General features: G+C 44.4%; 1 long non-coding RNA gene and 1 other non-coding gene across 2 annotated transcripts; both read left to right on the top strand.

Annotated features, from left to right (window-relative positions):
• The first annotated feature begins 273 nt into the window (after positions 1 to 273).
• LOC120875215 lies at positions 274 to 17,523 on the top strand. Its single transcript, XR_005723863.1, has 3 exons — positions 274 to 284; positions 355 to 359; positions 17,442 to 17,523. It is a non-coding gene; the product is annotated as an uncharacterized LOC120875215 (long non-coding RNA).
• On the top strand, positions 17,441 to 17,543 carry LOC120875782. Its single transcript, XR_005724080.1, has one exon. It is a non-coding gene; the product is annotated as a U6 spliceosomal RNA (small nuclear RNA).
• Positions 17,544 to 18,879: the final 1,336 nt, after the last annotated feature.

Here is an 18,879-nt window from a genome sequence, read left to right on the forward strand (position 1 = left end):
CCCTCTGTGTGCACTAATGTCCTCCTCAGTAAAATACAAATAACAGCTTTTTACTCACATAGTTTCTGTGAGGTGAAATGAAAGAATAAATAAAAGGCCCCTCAGAACAATACCTGGCACTAAGCAAAAGTGTGACACTTGTCTCTTATTATTGCTTTTCTTTTTTTTAACCATATGAACGACTCTTAAAACTCTATCTTCAGGCTCAAGGAATGTGTCCAGGGCACTAGTTTTGCTTTGTTTTTTGAACTGTCTGGGTGATTCCCAGTACCTAAAATAGATCTGTCCCAAAATAGCATCTTTAGGACTTTCCAGGTGGTCCAATAGTTAAGAATCCACCAGTCAATGCAGAAGACCAGGTTCGATCCCTGGTCCAGGAAGATTCCATGTGCTGTGGAGAAAGTGAACCCATTTGCCACAACTCCTGAGTCTAAGAGCTGCAGGCACTGAAACCCACAGGCTTAGAGCCTGTACTCCACAAGAGAAGCCACTGCGGTGAGAAGCCCAGGCAACACAATTAGAGAAAGGCTGCACACAGTAACGAAGAGCCAGTACAGCCAGAAATAAAATGAATAAACATTTTTAAAATGGCATCTTTATGTTGATTTCTAACATACTTCCACAGTGATAAGAGAACAGACTCTGTATGAGTTCAATACCGTTAGACCATGAAGCTTTGGCACCTTGTTTTATGTCTCTGAATATGTTCCAATGTGTCCTAGCTTACAGTCTATGGGACACTGAATAAAATTTGTATCCTACTGTTGCGTGAAAATTGTATAAATCTTAACTCTGTTGAATTGGTTCATGGTGCTTTTCAAGTCCACTATATTCTTCTACTTTTCTGTATATTCATTCTATTAATCCTTGAGAGTTTGATATTGAAACCAGCTAAAAATCTTAATTTACCTACTTAAAAAATAATTGTACTATAAAGTGGAACTCTGTGTACATTTGTTCTGTAATTTCCAAGTCTCCAGTAAATGTGTTATCTTGCATTCATAATTTTAAAAATAAAGAGGGGAAAAAAATCTTTATATTCATTAAGACTTTTTTAGTTCACTGGTTCAAGAAAAAAAAAGAAAAAGGAGAATTAAATCCAGTGACAGACTCCAAACAAGTCTGATTCCAAGTGATTCAGTGATGACATTAGCAGGAATCTGTCCTCCCCATCGTTCACCGTCTCCTTCTTTGCCTTCGTCCTTCGCCGTCTCCTTTGCCTTCGTCCTCCGCCGTCTCCTCCTTCGCCTTCGTCCTTCCCCGTCTCCTCCTTCGCCTTCATTCTCCGCCGTCTCCTCCTTCGTCTCCGTCCTCCGCCGTCTCCTTCTTCGTCTCCGTCCTCCGCCGTCTCCTCCTTCGCCTTCTCCTCCTTTGTCTTCGTCGTTCACCGTCTCCTCCTTGCGGCTCTCCTCTCTTCTATCTTGGTTTCTTTCTCAGAAAGTTCTTCTCTTATAGTAACAACGTAACTACCAGAAGCTCCAGGCCCCCATTTCATCAGCTTTGGACCGCCAATGAGATAAGAGCTCCCAACACTTTGATCACAAGTCTCAGGACTACCTTTCATTGGCTCAACTTTGATCACATGTCCATCCCTGAATCAATAGCACTGGCGGCACAGTACTGCAAACAGGTCACTGAAGAAGACCTAGCTCCTCTGTAATCACATCATCCCCCTATTTTTGGTAATTTCTTAATCTTATAAATCACTGTGGGAACACAGCTCAAAGTTCTACCATCCCACCATTACATGAGGATCTATTAGCAATTCTATAAAAAAGTATAGAGTCCTGATGGCCTGGGAGATGAAGTCCTGATTAGTCAGGCCTGGGTCATGTGTCCACCCACCGAACCGAAGATGGCGTCACTTACACCTGAACCACATGAATAGAGGATACAGGACAGGCGTTTGCTTGAAGGAAAATTGAAGTACCATGGATGTGAGAAAGATGCTGGGAAGGCAAAATCGACAGATACCTGTCACAATCACCTCCCATTTCAAATTCATCCCTTTTCCTATTATTCCATTCTTCAATAAACATCACCACTGGACTGAACCTGCAAGTCACTCCAACATCTCCCTCTGCCCTGCCCCAAACATCCAGACTGTAGCTAAGTCCTTTCAGTCCTTTATCTTCACATGTCCAGAACATTTCCTCTGGTTTTTTCCTTCCCGCCCTTGTTGCTACAGCTACCTCGACCCAGAAACTCTTCCACTGCATCACTGCCTGGATAAGTCTTAAGAATCAGCTCAAGAACACCATCTCTGCGAAGCTCCCGATTAGGGAAGAGTCAGATTAGTAACTGACACACCGGAAGATAGTTCTGGGTCTCATTTTAAGTTGGGAGCTGCTCTCACAGTTAAATGGAGCACTTAAACCAAGATCTGGGGAACTTAGGAAACCTTGGAACCAGGTACAGGCTAAACTCTGGCCCTTCACCGCCCTCTTCTCTCTCTCCTGTCCCCACACTCATTTCCCCTCACACAAAGCAAGCGCCTTGCAAATGCCAAAACCGCGTAAATGTAGAAACCTATTCATCCAGAACGAAGGCATCAGAGAATGTTTTTTAAATTTCACATCTGTGTCTCAGCTTGTGAAACCTGAATGAAATTTATGAAAGGACTATTTAATTTTGTTTTCTTTTCAGAGGGGATGGGTCTCTGTCACATTAGTTGGAAGAGGTCCTTTGTTCATGCGCTTAAATCTTGACCTGCAGACCCCGGAGGGTGTATAATTCCTAGCTGAGCTGTGACTAGAAACGCTGCTTGCAAAGGACTTGGCCTCAGCGTACATTAGGGACAAAGCCTGTGGACACAAGACACTCTGTAGCTGGAGTAATTTTAGCTGGTCTCTTGAAGTGGATATCAGGTCAATTTGGAAATCTGCTTTCCTCTTTTTGTTTTTCTCTTGAAGATCTTAGTTTCTCTCTTCATTTTAAGTATGACATTACTTCCTGATTTTCTACTTTAAGTATTCAGTGACAGAAAGACAACAGCTGTGTAACACACACACATACGCGTGCGCATGCCCGCACTCCTGGGGAGACTGATTTTAAAAGTAATCTCAAACCTGGGCTTCTCTGGTGGCTCCGTGGTAAAGAGTCCACTTGTCTGTGCACTGCAACGATTGAGCCTGTGCTCTAGAGCCTGGGAGCTGCAGCTACTGAAGCCGGCACTTGCTAGACCCCATGCTCTGCAACAAGAGAAGCCACCGCAATGAGAAGCCCTTGCACTGAAGCTAGAGAGTAGCCCCCGCTCTCCACAGCTAGAGAAAAACCAGTGCAGCAGTGAAGATCCAGCACAGACAAAAATAAATAAATACAATTAAAAAAAAAAAAGTAAGCTCCAACCCGTCTAACTTCAGCCGGGCGGCCAAATCAGGACCTTGCCTGTCTGATCTGGTGGCTACACATTCCAGCTACTTATTTGTTCCTGACTTGCTCTCCCAAATGCTTCCATTGAGTTATGCCACTTATCATCTGCTTAGTATGTGACACTTCATCTGCCAAGACAAATGTGACATTAGAAAAGCCTTCCAGTGAATGAGGGCAATATAGGATTGCAACACAGAAAGTCTGTGCTTTCTTTTTTCATCCACTTTCTAAGTCTGCTTTCCAGATCTTGCCTGCTGTTGAGGTTGGGATTTTTATGATATGTGGGCATGTTGTATTGAAGTTACAGAGACAGAGCCTCAGATAATGGGTCCCGATTCGTAGGATAAACTGCCCTTGAAACTCCAAAACCCTGATAGTTGATTTGATCAAGAGAAGTGACAATGATTAAAAACAAGTCATCATGAATGTTGTGGATTTGCCAAAAAAAAATGAGGTCATCATATTTTCACGGCACTTCGATAGACTTCTCATAATCATAATCTTTTTTTAATTGAATGAACTAAATGCTTTTGAAAGTGAGAGGCTAACAGCTTCAGTTAGGGCCAGAAATAGAAGGCAAGCACTGGGGTGCCTTAAGAGTGAGACTTGACAGTCGTAAACTGATTCTGCTAATAAATTTCAGGGTTGGGTTACAGCCCTCCTGCTTTTTCACTCTGGAGAGGCCTCTGAGAACTCATTTGTTAGAGTTAATATCATTGTCTCCAGATTTGGTAAAAATCTCAAAACTCTTGTTCATGTGATAAGAACCATGGACTCAGGGCTTCCCTGGAGGCTCAGTGGTGAAGAATCCGCCTGCTAGTACCGGAGACACAGATTCATCACTAGTCTAGGAAGTGATGTGATGTGTGCATGCTAAGTCACTTTAGTTGTGTCCCACTCTTTGTGACTACATGGACTATAGCCAAGCCAGACTCCTCTGTCCATGGGGTTCTCCAGGCAAGAATATGGGAGTGGGTTGCCATTTCCTCCTCCAGGGGATCTTCCTGACCCAGCAATCCAAGCTGTGTTTCCTGAATTGGAAGGTGGATTCTTCACCACTAACACCACCTGGGAAGCCCCATAAAGTCAATATTCCTATTCAAACCCAATCTCTTCCACCCCCAACAGCACCTTCAACACAAAACCAAAATCCCATCTAGCATGTGGTTCTTTGAAAAGTTTAATTTTTGAAGATACAGTTTTCTCTTTCAGTGGGATAAGGATAGTGGGATTTTTTTTTTTTTTTTTTTGCTCAGTCGATTCAGTCTTTGTGGTCCTATGGACAGTAGCCCTCCAGTCTCCACTGTCCATGGGATTCTCCAGGCAAGAATGCTGGAGTGAGTTGCCGTACCCTCCTCTAGGGCATCTTCCCGACCCAGGAATCGGGCCTGCATCTCCCGTGCCTCTTGCATTGCAGGTGGGTTCGTTACCCACGAGCAACCTGGGAAGCCTGGGAAGGGTAGTTGGGTAGGTCATGTCATAAGTTCCTAAAAACAAGTTAAATCTGTAGACATAAATTGTCATGGCAACTTTTTCTGGTTGTGCTGGGTGTTTGTTGTGGCACAAGGCTTCTTTCTAGCTGTGGCTCTAGAGCACTCAGGCTCAGTAGTTGCAGTGTATGGGCTTCCCTAGTAGCTGCGCAGGGGCTTAGCTGCCTCAGGGCATGTGGGATCTTAGTTCCCACTTTGGAAGAAATGGAGTCCAGGTCCCCTGCATTGGAAGACAGATTCTTAACCATTGAACCATCAGGGAAGTCCCTGTCATGGCAATTTAGAAAAGCAAATCTGATCATGTTACCCTCCTGCTTGGAATGCTTCAAGGACTCACTGTACATGTCCTGTTAAAAGCCAAAAATTGCATAGCATAGCTCCCCAGGCGCTCTGCCCAACTCTCCAGGCACTGCCCCGGCCCCACCCCCTGCCCTGGCCCCGCCCCGTAATGTGCTCTGCTCCCCTTGATCATCAGAACCCAAGGCGGTTTCACACTCCGTGCCTTGGCATTGTTCTCTCTACCGGGAGAGCCAATCCCACCTGCCTACCTCACCCGGTCGACTCCTGTTTGCCCTTTTAGGCTCCCACCTGCGCCCCTCTCCTTCATGCCTTACTTCTCAACAGACACACACACACACACACACACACACACACACACACACCCTCAAGCAGTTCCTGAGAATCCCATTTAAATACTCTTTCTGGGATATGCACAAACTCTACTTTTGTCCTTATTGATATCCTAACTATAGTCTGATTTGTCTGTTTACCCCTTTAACCCAAGATCTGCAGCTCATTTATACACTCCCAGCTCCTAGTTCAGTCCCTAACCCAGAATATGTGCTTCATCATCTTATGGAATAAAGAACAATTGAATTGCCCATTTTTGTTTCTGGAATACAGAGAGAATCCCAGAGTGGCCTTTGGTGCATTTCTGATCAACAATTCCTGTATCATAAAGAATAGATGGGGGGGTGGGAGGGGGGTTCATGTTTGGGAACGCATGTACACCCGTGGTGGATTCATGTCAATGTATGGCAAAACCAATACAGAATTGTAAAGTAAAATTAAAAATAATAATAATAATAAAGAAAAAAAGAATAGATGGTGCTGCTACTGCTGCTGCTAAGTCACTCCAGTCCTGTCCAACTCTGTGTGACCCCATAGACAGCAGCCCACCAGGCTTCCCAGTCCCTGGGATTCTCCAGGCAAGAACACTGGAGTGGGTTGCTATTTCCTTCTCCAATGCATGAAAGTGAAAAGTGAAAGCGAAGTCGCTCAGTTCTGTCCGACTCTTAGCGACCCCATGGACTGCAGCCTACCAGGCTCCTCCGCCCATGGGATTTTCCAGTCAAGAGTACTGGAGTGGGGTGTGGACTCTCATAAGGACTCGGGAATGCAGAAAGAAGCACAGGTCAGCCAAGGAGACTGGGTGATGAAGGTCTAATTAACTACAAGCCGGCCATCATACTGGGCATTTTAACATGTATGTTCTCACTTAGTCTTCTCAACAAGTTTCCAAGGTTAAGTCTCATTTTCTTCATTGTTACAGGTGAATAAACTGCCCAATGCTTATGCAGATGGTAAATAGCAGAGTTTGCTTCCGGATCTTTATGATTCTAAAGTCCTCTTCTCTTTCCACAAAGATGGATAGATAACTCCCTCTTCTTTCTCTAGAAGGATATGAGAAAATTTCCTAGTTTCTGTGTTTTGAAAGAAGTGCAGATTAGTCTCTCTATAAGAACCTAGGGCTGTCTGAAGTTGGAGCACAAGGTGATTCTGTCACCTTCTGACTCTAGAATTTACTCATAAAGTTCAGATGCAGAGAGAGAGGTGGACCTGGAGGTGACGTGGAGAACCCAGACCAAGGACAAACTATGACAAACATTTTTTCATTTTGTTTAGGTCTCTATAAACCCATGTGGGGGCTTCCCTGGTAACTCAGTTGGTAAAGAATCAGCCTGCAATGCAGGAGGCCCCAGTTTGATTCCTGGGTTGGGAAGGTGCCCCGAAGAAGGGACAGGCTACCCACTCCAGTATTCTTGGCCTCCCTGGTGGCTCAGATGGTAAAGAATCTGCCCACTATGCGGGAGACCTGGATTCCATCCCTGCATTGGGAAGATCCCCTGGAGGAGGGCATGGCAACCTACTCCAGCATTCTTGCCTGGAGAATCCCCATGGATAGAGCAGCCTGGAGGGCTATAGTCCATGGGGTCGCAAAGAGTTGGACAGGACTGAGCGACTTTTGCTTTCAGAAACCCATGCCATTGTTTTTAGGATAGCACGCAAGCATGTGTCGACATTTTATTTTTGGTTCGTTCACATTGCAAGCATTGTATTAGTAATACAAACAAACATGTGCCTCCATTTTGAATGCATTATACACACCTTTACTGAGTATCTGGGAACAGTGCAGAGGAGAATTAAACAGATATACCGCCACCTACGTGACTGTAGGACTGTCTTCTGCCACAGTAGCATCAATGAGATTCAGTCAATGACAACAATTTCTGTGCCTTGTCCAGTGGTTTCTCTCCAGCCCAGGAGAACTGCTCTTTCTCCCCAGGGCAGTCCACTTTGGTCCTCTGGAGTTTGTGAGAGCAGCTGCACCTTGGCAAGCCCTGGCCTGGGATTAACTTGGCAGGAGGTTATCCTAAGACTTCTCTGACTCATAACTTTGGGGCTAACTCTAAGCACCAAGCCCCGGCCCTGCCCTCTTTTGCTTTTTCTTTGTGCTGATTCACACTGGGTTGGGATTTTATTGTCAGCGGTCATAATTGTGCATGGGTGGAACTTGGATTTTAAAGATGACAGGAGGCCAAGTCCAGGGCTTCTGTTAGCTTTGTTAAGCACTGTGTCATTTTTAATTGAAAAGAGGAAGGAAAGCAAGAAGGCAGGATAGGAGAGAGGAAGGAAGGAAGAAAAGAAATGTCCCACAGGGGTTTCCCTGGTGGTCCAGTGACTACGACTCCGTGATTTCTATGCAGGGGGCCGGGGTTCAATCCCTGGTCAGGGAACTAGATGCCACATGCCGCAACTAAGAATTCACGTACCCCAACCAGAGATCCCGTGTGCCACAGCTGAGACTGGGCAAAGCCAAATAAATGAAGAAATGTCCCCAGTCCATGCTAAATCTATTTTCTTTCACCCTCTGTATTTTCTCTAAGCCCTTGGAAAGGTTTATTCTGAATCTAGCTCACAAGAAGCCAGGTATAGGAGAAAATGTCTGGATATTGGAGTCAGCATATCTGAATAATTGGGTGATGGTAGGTAAATTATTTAGCTTCCTTGAGCCTCTGTTTCCTCATCAGTAAAATAGCAGGAATAATATTGACCTTGTAGGATTGTCATGCTGCTTAGGAGTATCATATATAACGCACCTGGCACATTAGAAAGCATTTCATAAATGGAGAATATAATTGTTAGAGCTGTGTTTATTAAAAAGGCCCTTTAAAGCAGCGAGAATGAGGCCTCACAGAGTAGCTGCAGGTCTCTATTTCCTTTCTCTGAGACTGTGGCGGATTGTCATAGCCTCCCCTTGAGTGGGGCCTGGGCTGTGTCTAGGGTCTTCATGGTGGTTTGGTCCTAGGGCAGACTCAAGTTGTCAAAATACCCCAAACAATCAGTACAAGAGAGAATGAAGCAATAGATGGGGGGATAAGGAGCTCTGTCTGGCTCAGAGGCCAGTGGCTTTCCCTCTTACTATCAGCATAATCACGAGCAAGTTGCTTAAATCACCATGGCTTAGTTCATTTAGCTGTATCTGTCCTTTTCAGTTGTCTGGAGGAAGTCACACATGTAAAATACCTAGCACCAAAAAATATAAAAAATATTTTATTTCTATAAAATAAAAATCCTCAGTAAAAAAAATCTCAGATATTAAGAAAACACAAGTTGGAATGTATGAAATTCAAGTGAAGTTTGGTATAAGACTTTGGAACAATACTGCCTGGTTCAAATCTGATTTCCCCTACTCCGGGCTTCATATTCTCATCTATAAAATGGGTATAATAACTTCCTTATCTGTATTTATCACATACTTTTGTTACGAGAAGTAAATGACTTAATACACATGAAGCCTTTAGAACATGACTTGATATACGGCCAAATACTATATTAATATGTGTAGAATGGATAGAAAGGCCAGTTCTGGGACAAGAACAGAACACAAAACTGGAATAGTGGAAAACAAAATTGGTTGACCCTGCACCAGAAGGCAGCCTAAAGAAGAAAAACAGTAATGAAGCAAGAGTTTCCAAGGCAATTGCCCTAAGTGGAGCTGAAATATTCACATTCAAAGCATCTTTTTTGTTTTTTTAAATTGTGTGTCAGCCTGGTTTACAGACCAGGATCTTAGTGGACGTAGTCCTCCTTCCCAGCTGTGGACTCCAGGAGAGGACCTCGGCCTCACTGGACCAGCAGGTCCTGTCTTCTTGGCTTCCAGACCTGGTGCTTGAGGAGCGTGGCTAGAAACCTCTTCCGGGGGGATGGGTTTGCTCAGGGCAAGGCTTGCTCTTCAAGGAAGGACCACTGCTTCACAAAGGCCTGGGACTATTTCCAAAGAAAATGCATGGAACTGCTGAGAAACCACGGCCGCTTCTGCTTCTCCTGCTGTCTAACTCTGGTACACAAGCACAACGTGAAATATTGAAATTCCAGTGACAGAGCCAACTGTGCAAATTCCTGATGGGCAAATTGAGGCCCATTATCTGTAATTACACTTGCCTGAATAACATGCCAGAGAGACCCTGTTTTCCAGCCGTCGGTAATCGCAGCTGCTGCCCTGTTGCCAAATGTGTTCAGGGAAAGTCCCAAGAATGGAGATGAGCAGCACTCACAGAGGAGTCTTGGCAGCCGCCATCAGGCAACCCAAGTCTCCTCTGCTTACCCCATTTGAATGGCTCTATAGCTCTCAGGATAAACTAGTTAGTTAGGCCTATCATCACCTGGTCCATCTCCAGCTTGAACTTTTTCTCCCCTTCTTCATTCAAGCCGCATTGAATGACTTGTTCACCATAAATGACCTGGTCTTCAATTCCATCCTGTGGTCCTTCGCTAAGGTGCTTTCCCAAATGTGATTTAGTCCTTCTCCTTGGAGCTGCCTCATGGCTAATTCCAGTTCATCCATAAGCACTTAGCTCTGCCCCTTTCTCTTCTCTGTGAAGCCTGTCTTGACTCCTTCAGGCTATATATAATTCCTTTTTGCCGGGACCCCCTAGTATTGGGTTGGCCAAAAAGTTCGTTCAGGTTTTTCCACACCATCTTATGTAAAGACATGAATGAACGTTACACCCCAATACCTGTAGCCACACAACACAGCATGATCGTTCTGTTTGATTTATCTCCCCAACTAGGCTATGAGCTCCCCAATGTCAGGGACCATATCTTATTAGGGTATCTTAGAGCCTAGTGTGATATCTAGCATCCCTAGGCAACCATCCAGTAGCTGTTGGCTGCATGAACAAATGATGTGTTCCTCTGTGTGTGTGCACTCAGTCACGTCCAACTCTGTGACGCCAAGGACTGTAGCCTGCCAGGCTCCTCTGTCCATGGGATTTCCCAAGCAAGAATACTGGAGTGGGTTGCCATGCCCTCCTGCAGGGGATCTTCCTGACCCAGGAATCGAACCCAAGTCTCTAGTATCTCCTTCATTGGCGGGTGGATTCTTTATCACTGTGCCACTTGGGAAGTCCTATGTCTTTCTTGCTTGAGCACTAATGGATTACTCCTTCATTTGGTTAGATCAAAAGATTCCTTTCTTGGGATTACTGCTCAAACCAACTTTAAAAATGAAAATCCAGTGAAAATCCAAGAAGAATATTTCGTTGATACATCGAGGATAAATGCAACTTACCACATGCCCTTCTATCTTTAATATTGTTTAATCTAAAGAGGCTGGGTTCCCTAGGTATATAATAGAACATAAAGACTTAATTAACCTTACTGCTTCTGTTTCATCATGATGCACTTATGAAGGCCTTATTTAAATATGATTTGCTATTAGTCTGCTTGTAGTTATCAAAGTCCAAAGGTTTTTTGTTTGAGTTTTATTCATGGCATTGCTTGAAGTGTAACTATTAAGAAATGTTTATTTTGGACAGAAGAGCAAAAACCTAGCTATTTAAGTGATTGTATCCCCTCACTGCAGACTTTCGGTACGTCCAGCCACGTCTCTTGTGATAACATCGTGGCTGTTCAAAACATTCTGGGGTCTCAGTTTTTTTTTTTTGCTTTCAGAGACAGTGGATGAGCCTTGCTTAAAGATTGGTCTTGTTACTCTAGAACCCAGAACAGCAACAACGAACAGTATCGTTCATTGAAATGTTCACATTTTTTCACTTCTGAAGACTGCGTAAGGTTTTCCAAAGGTTGAATATGCACATCATTAGAGGAATATGTTAGGTCATATGCACATGACTTTAAATTTAAACATTAATAGGTTATATAATTAGTTTAATGTGCATTCATAATATTGTCAATATAGGGCTTCTCAGATGGAACAGTGGTGAAAAATCTGCAAAAGAGACATGGGTTCAATCCCTGGATCCGAAGACCCCGTGGAGGAGGAAATGGCAACCCACTCCAGCATTCTTGCCTGGAGAATCCCATGGACAGAGGAGCCTGGCGGGCTACAGTCCACGGGTCGAAAAGAGTCAGACATAACTAAGTGACTGAGCATACACACACAATAATATTGTTAACATACATATAACAAGCACATCAAATTCATAATTTCATGAATACTGCTTAAAGAAAAATTAAACTTATAATACAGAGAGTTAATCTGCTGAAAAATGTTAAACAGTCATACATGTTAGAGGGTAAGACAAAGATATTGAAGAAGGCACATATAGGAATAAAGCGTGAGGAACCCTGATGGAATGAAAAGAGCAGAAGCTGTTGGGTTCCCATTATTTTACATATTAGCTGGAAGCCTGCAGGCAAATTACTTAACCTCTGTGAGCTGGGATTGCTTATTCCTACAACGAGGAGAATGAGTTGCAGAAAGTTTCATGGAGTAACTAGGATAGGACCTAAAGGGCTCCATGGTGAGAACTGGAGTTTTTTCTTTAAAAAACTCACATCCATTATCATAGGACAAAGAGGAGTCTATTTTAAATAAGTTGCCTGGGCTTCCCTGATGGTCTAGTGGCTAGGACTCCACAATCTCAATGTAGGGGGCTTGGGTTCCAGGGGGTTGGGGAACTAGATCCCACAAGATTGAGGATGCCGTGTGCTGCAACTTAGATCTGGTGCAGCCAAATAATTTTTTTTAACTTATAAAAAATAATAAAGAAGTTGCTACCAAAAGAGAAACTTCATTAAATGTGATAAGCCAAAGCAAGCAGCTTGTTGGATAGAAAAAGTGAAAGTGGAAGTTAGTTAGTCGCTCAGTTGTGTCTAACTCTTTGCGACTCCATGGACCGTAGCCCCCCCCAGGCACCTCTGTCCATGAGATTCTCCAGGCAAGAATACTAGAGTGGGTAGCCATTCCCTTCTACAGGGGATCTTTCCGACCCAGGAATTAAACCTGGGTCTCCTGCATTGCAGGCGGATTCTTTATCACCTGAGCCACCAGGGAAGCCTCAGCCTACTGGATAACTTCTCAACAACTGTTTTCTTCCTTTTTTTTTTTTTTCCTAGTTATGCCACATGACATTCTGGTCAGGATCTTAGTTGCCTGGCCAGGAATCAAACCTGGGCCTCGGCAGTGAAAGCACTGAGTCTTAACCACTGGACTGCCAGGGAGCTCCCTTGGCAATTCTTAAAGTTCAACATGTTCATTTGAACCTACTCACCTGAGCTTGTTTGGTGAGGCCCCAATCATATAATGATGGAGTCAAGTAGCCAAACCTTATACAATGCTAAATAATTGATGCTTCTCTTGAACTCTAGAAGTTTCTAAACCCCTAGAGATTAAGCCAATGGGAAACTGCCCTTTGCTGACCCTTACAATGACTCCCTCTATCTCTTTTCTTTGGTCAGCTGGAAGCTCATAGAAATGTAAATCTCAGTGCTAGAACTCTTTATTACCCAATGAACGACTTGCTCCTCCCCTTTCTCTATGCTTTCTTTGCTAATGTGCACTTTCCTTGCCCCTGACATTTTTTATTCTCACTTTATTTTTAATTACACAGGTTCTCATTTTTTGGTGTATGCAACAAGAAAGGAAGAGTACCCAAGTGTCTTTGTCAGCTTGGGCTGCCATAACAAATACCATAGACTGGGTGGCTTAAGCAACAGATATCTATTTTCTCACAGTTCTGCCAGCTAGAGGCTTGAAATCAGGTTATCGGCACAGTCAGGTATTTGCGAGGCCTTTCTTCCTGACTTGCAGATGGCCACCTCCTTCTGTGTGCTCATTTGATGGGGGAGGTGGGGGAGAGTGGGACAAAGGGCAAGCCCTCCTTTGCTGTTATTCAGTCACTAAGTTGTGTCTGACTCTTTGTGACCCCAGGGACTGCAGATCAGCTGGCTTCCCTGTCCTTCACCACCTCTTGGAGTTCGCTCAAACTCACGTCCATTGAGTCGGTGATGCTATCCAACCATCTCATCCTCTGTCAGCCCTTCCTCCTCCTGCCCTCAATCTTTCCCAGCATGAGGGCCTTCTCCAATGAGTCGGCTCTTTGCATCAAGTGGCCAGAGTATTGGAGCTTCTGGTTCAGCCTTTTATTAAGGCTGAAGCCATTTATTAATTTTTAAAAAATGTACTTTTTATTATTTTTGATTGCATTGGGTCTTCCTTGCTGTGCTCCGGCTTTCTCTAGTTACAGTGCACAGGGCCTACTTGTAGTTATGGTGCCTAGGCTTCTCACTGTGGTGGCTTCTCCCGTCGCTGAGCATGGGCTCAAGAGTGCAGGCTCAGCAGTTGTGGCTTGCAGGCTTCGTTGCCTCACAGCATGTGGGATCTTTCCAGACCAGGAATTGAACCGGTATCTTCTGCATTGGCAGGTGGATTCTTTACCAATGGATCACTAGAGAAGCCTGGACACCACCTTTATTACCTCATCTAACCCTAAACACCTCCCAAAGGCTCCATGTCCAAACACCGTCACATTGTAGGGGAGAGGGCTTCAATATAGGAATTTCAGGGTGGACACAAACATTCAATCTACAGCATTAAATAAATAAGCAGATAATACAAGTCACGTCGTCTTTTACCAGGAGACAGCAATTTATCATCTGTGACCCACAAGAATTCCCACACCATCCAAAAGCCTTCTTTCTCGGATCAGTCACTCTAAAACCAGGTAGACATGCTAACAGTGGACAAAACGAAAAAGATTCAGTTCTATCAGACTGTCTTGGTTGTTATGCCGAGTCAAGCATATACTCTTGGTTGTTCCTCAGTCATCATGGATTCACAAAAGATGAGCAGGATCTTTTGATGTATCATTTTAGTGATTTCTCTTTCTCATTCTGGTTGGTTGCCCTACATGTAGGGAGCCTATAGGACCCTATAGGATGGCAGGCAAGGATTTTATCATCTCATCTGATCTCACAATAATCCTGAGAGTATCGATTATTACCCCCACCCTACTTTATATGTGAGAAACTGAATCTCATCGAAATTTACGTAGAGCAAGTAACCATTCACTGGGGAGTCCAGATTTGAACCCAAGTCTGTCTGAATCCAATGTGTTAGTTGCTCAGTCGTGTCTGACTCTTTGCAACCCCATGGACTGTAGCCCCCAGGCTCCTCTGTCCATGGGATTCTCCAGTGGAGTGGGTTGTCGTGCCCTTCTCCAGGGGATCTTCCTGACCCAGGGATCGAACGCAGGTCTCCTGTACTGCAGGAGAATTCTTTACCATCTGAGTCACTAGGGGAGCCCAATGGAGACTTTAATGAATAAAATAGACTAAAAAAAAATCCACCTTTATGACTTACATTCTAGTTATGGAAGACAGACAACAAAGAAAACAAACAAGTAAAATAAGTAATGTATTGCATGGTGAAAACGTAAAAACAGAACAGGGAGGGGGACAAGGTTACTGGGTTGGAGGAAGTCATAATCAAAATGACTTTAGTCAGGAAAGGCCTTACTGAGGAGACAGTTAAGCAAAGATACGAAAAAGATTCAGTTCTATCAGACTGTCATTAACTCTGCGGCCCCAAAACCTCAAGGGAGAGGAACTTTTTTCCCCCCTGAGAGGGACTTCTGTTTTGAAAAGCCATTGTGTCAGGACTTTTTCTCTTGCAAGTGATACAAACATAGATTTAAAATGACTTAAGCAAAAAAGTGGGAATTTATTAGCTCAGGAAATTGAAAAGTCCAGGTCAGCTTTAAGGGTCAAACAATGTCATTAGGACGCAACCCATAGGATGCAACCGCAAAATAAGGTCATTAGGACCTTCTTCATTTGTATCTGTCTTACTCTGTTCGAGCTGCTATAACAGAAATGTTGATGCCACAGACTGGGTGGCTTATTTTATTTAGTTTATTTTTGGTTGTGCTGGGTATTCACCGTTGCTCATGGCTTTTCTCTAGCTGTGGTGAGCTTGTTTCGGTGCTCAGGCTTCTCATCTTGGTGGCTTCTCTTGGTGCGGAGTGCAGGCTCCTCTAGGCACTCAGACTTCAGTTAGCTGGAGCACACAGGCTCAGAGGTTGTGGCGCATGGGCTTAGTTGCTCCACAGCACATGGAATCTTCCTGGACCGGGGATCGAACTGATGTCCCCTGTATTGGCAGGTGGATTCTTATTTACTGCACTACCAGGGAAGTCCAGCTGGGTGGCTTGGCTTAAACAGCAGACATTCAGTTCTCTCAGTTCTGGAGGCTTAGAAGTCTGAGATCCAGGTGCTGGATCCAGGTGCTGGCAGGTCAGTGTCTGATGCGGGCTGGCTTCCTGCTTCACAGATGGGTGTCTTCTCACTGTGTCCTCACACGGCAAAAGGAGCAAAAGAGAGCCCTGGAGTCTCTTTCATAAAGGCATTGAGCTTCACCCATTTATGAGGGCTCTACCCTCATGCCCTATATGTCTCCCAAAGGCCCCACTAACTGGTACCATCACACTGGGGTTAGGATTTCAACATACGAGTTTGGGGCGGGAGTGCAACCATTCAGTCCACAGCAGTATCTCTGTTTTCCTCTGTGGTGATATTTTTCTTTTTTTAAATAGTAGATATATATATATCTACTACATATATGGTTTAGCTCTACTATATATATATTATAGTTGCCTTGAGGCATGTGTGATCCTAGTTCCCAGACCAGGGATCTGCATTGGGATCATGGAGTCTTAACCAATGGACCACCCGGGAAGTCCCTCCTCTGTGCTGACTTCATTCTCTAGCTCTGCACAGAGGGAAACTGGCTGCTCTCAATTCTAAGTCAACATCCTGCCAGGTGAAAACCCAGAAGGTAAGAGAGGGTGTCCTTCTACGTACAGCACAAGCAAAAGTCTCATTGGATATCATAGGTTGCAGGCTCATCTGGGACACATAACTGTGATCCAGAAGAGAACACAGCGCTCTGATTCACTGGCCTGGTCACCTGCCTGCCCCTGGCGTCCTTGGGAGTCAGCTTACTGACAGCAGGGAAGGGCGGGGCTCAGAGGAAACCTGGGGTGTTTCAGGAAGGAAATGAATGACTGCGAAGCGGAGAATGCAATAAGTATTTACTATAGCTCTGATTTTAAAATGATTTGTGTTATTCCATTGTGTGCAATGTTGATCCAGTGAGCTCCATGCCCAAAGGATGGTTCGGAAGAGATTTCTCCCCACGAGATGGCCTGCGGATAGCTGTTTAAACTTATCCAGTGGGGCTGGTGGTTTCTGGGCTCTCTTGCCACCATACAGATGTATGGGCAGCACACTCATGGGCAGTCAGCCCCCGGAGGATGGCTGGCTGTGTGGTTTTGGCTTGGCACCTCCTGCATTTCCTCTTGTGGTCTTCAGAGAGCCACATCATCATAATAGTGCCTGACATCATCAATGTCACCAGTTTGTGGCTTTCAGAGTTTTAGTCCACTTACATGGAATACCACGTTACTGACTGGGTCTGACAACCTGCCAAAATCTCAGTCCTAAATTCTGAAAACAGAGCCCACTACTTTCTTTTTTCTTATAATTATTATTTTAAAAGTGTATTTGTTTATTTTTGGCTGGGATGGGTCTTCATTGCTTTGCGTGGACTTTCTGTAGTTGTGGCGAGTAGGGGTTACTCTTCACTGCGGTGTGCAGGCTTCTTACTGCAGTGGTGTCTCTCGTTGTGGACCACGGGCTCTAGGGCACTGTCTCAGCAGTTGTGGCACACTGGCTTAGTTGCCTCAAGGCATGTGGGATATGCCCTCCCAGACCAGGGATCGAACCTATGTCGCCTGCATTGGCAAGTGGGTTCTTAACCACCAGACCCCTAGGGAAGTCCCAGAGCCCATCACTTTAGTAGAACATCGCTGTTTTCCTCGGAAGGTCCATGTCTGTGCTTTGGGTTAGATGGTCCTAACCACTTGGATCTTAACACACACTTGTGGGGGTAATCGAGGCAATCATGTGACTTCCTAAGCTTGGGTTTTCTTCTTTGCACAATGAGGTGACTAGGAAGAGTGAATGTGTATAAAGAAGCTGGGGCTGGCATAGTGCTCATTTTGGCAGCACATATACTAAGACTGGACTGATACAGAGAAGATTAGCGTGGCCTCTGCACAAGGATGACAGGCAAATTTCATCCTTGAAATTTGAACACGCGAAGCGTTCCATGTTTTTGCTCTGTGGTGACCTGAATGGGAAGGCGGTGCAAAGGGGAGAGGACAGATGGAAACGTGTTACTGAGTCTAAGCTGGCAGCGCTTGCCCCAGAGAGGCCAGGAAATCCAAGGATGAGGTGTTGAGGCAAGGAATACGACTTTATTGGGAAAGCCAACTGACTGAGAAGATGGCAGAGTAATGTCTCAAAATAATCATCTTGTCAGGGTCTGGATGCCAGGTTCTTTCATGGATCAGAGATGGGGGGAGGTCAGAAAACAAAGTAAAAAAGCTATTTACTCTTGCAAGTATCTTCTAGAATGGCAAGCCTCAGGCAGGGGGAATATGTTCATTCCTTCCTTCCTGCCATCTATAGGTGGACAGGGTTCTGAACGAAAGCATGTTAGCAAAGGGGCAGGATTCTCTGCGGCAGGCCATTGCGTGTGAATATAATAATAATAATAAAAAAAAGCGGCCAAAGAAACAGATCTGGCATGAAAGAGTCAAAATTGAATCTTCTCTGTTAAAAAAAAAAAAACATAAAAGAAATTGTAGGAATATCTTATGATCATGAAAGTGAGGAAGGAATTCTCAAACAAGATACAAAAAGTTTAAATCATAATGGAAAAGACTGATGGATTCAACTATATTAAGCTAAAAAACTTCATCAAACAGCATTTTGAAAAAAATGAACAGCTAAGACACCAAAGAGGCCTCCCTGGTGGCTCAGCGATAAAGAATCCATCTGCCAGTGCCGGAGATGCAGGTTCGATCTCTAGCTCGGGAAGATCCCCTCGAGTAGGAAATGGCAATCCACTCCAGCTTTCTTGCTTGGAAAATTCCATGGACAGAGGAGCCTGGTAGCCTACAGTCCATGGTGTCCCAAAGAGTTGGACACAACTGAGCAACTGAACAACAAGATTATCAAAGAAGAAAAGGAAGCAGCTAGCATATGGCCTGGCACACAGTGGAGTCTCAGAAAAATTTTTTCGTCTTCCCTACTCCCTTTTATCAGGAGGCCATTATCATTCTCCCTTGGAGTCCATGTTATGCAACTTACAGATAAGCCTGTCAATGAAGAGGAATGAGCAAGTCAGCCCTGGGGCGTAGCTGGGGGCTGTGCAGTTGAGTAGAAGACGATAGGGTTTGGAATTAGACTGGGCTTTGAATCCAGAAGGCCTTGGGAAAATAACTTAAATATCTCAGAGTCATTTTTCTCATCTCCAAAATGAGAAAAACATTTATTGCTCTTTATGGCTGTCGTGAGGATAACTGAAATAATGTGTGTGAGAACCTGAGGTCTTCAGTAAGTCTTAATTCTGTTTTTAAAAGTC

Source organism: Oryx dammah, unplaced genomic scaffold (assembly GCF_014754425.2).
Source record: "Oryx dammah isolate SB20612 unplaced genomic scaffold, SCBI_Odam_1.1 HiC_scaffold_16, whole genome shotgun sequence".
Lineage (NCBI taxonomy): Eukaryota > Metazoa > Chordata > Mammalia > Artiodactyla > Bovidae > Oryx > Oryx dammah.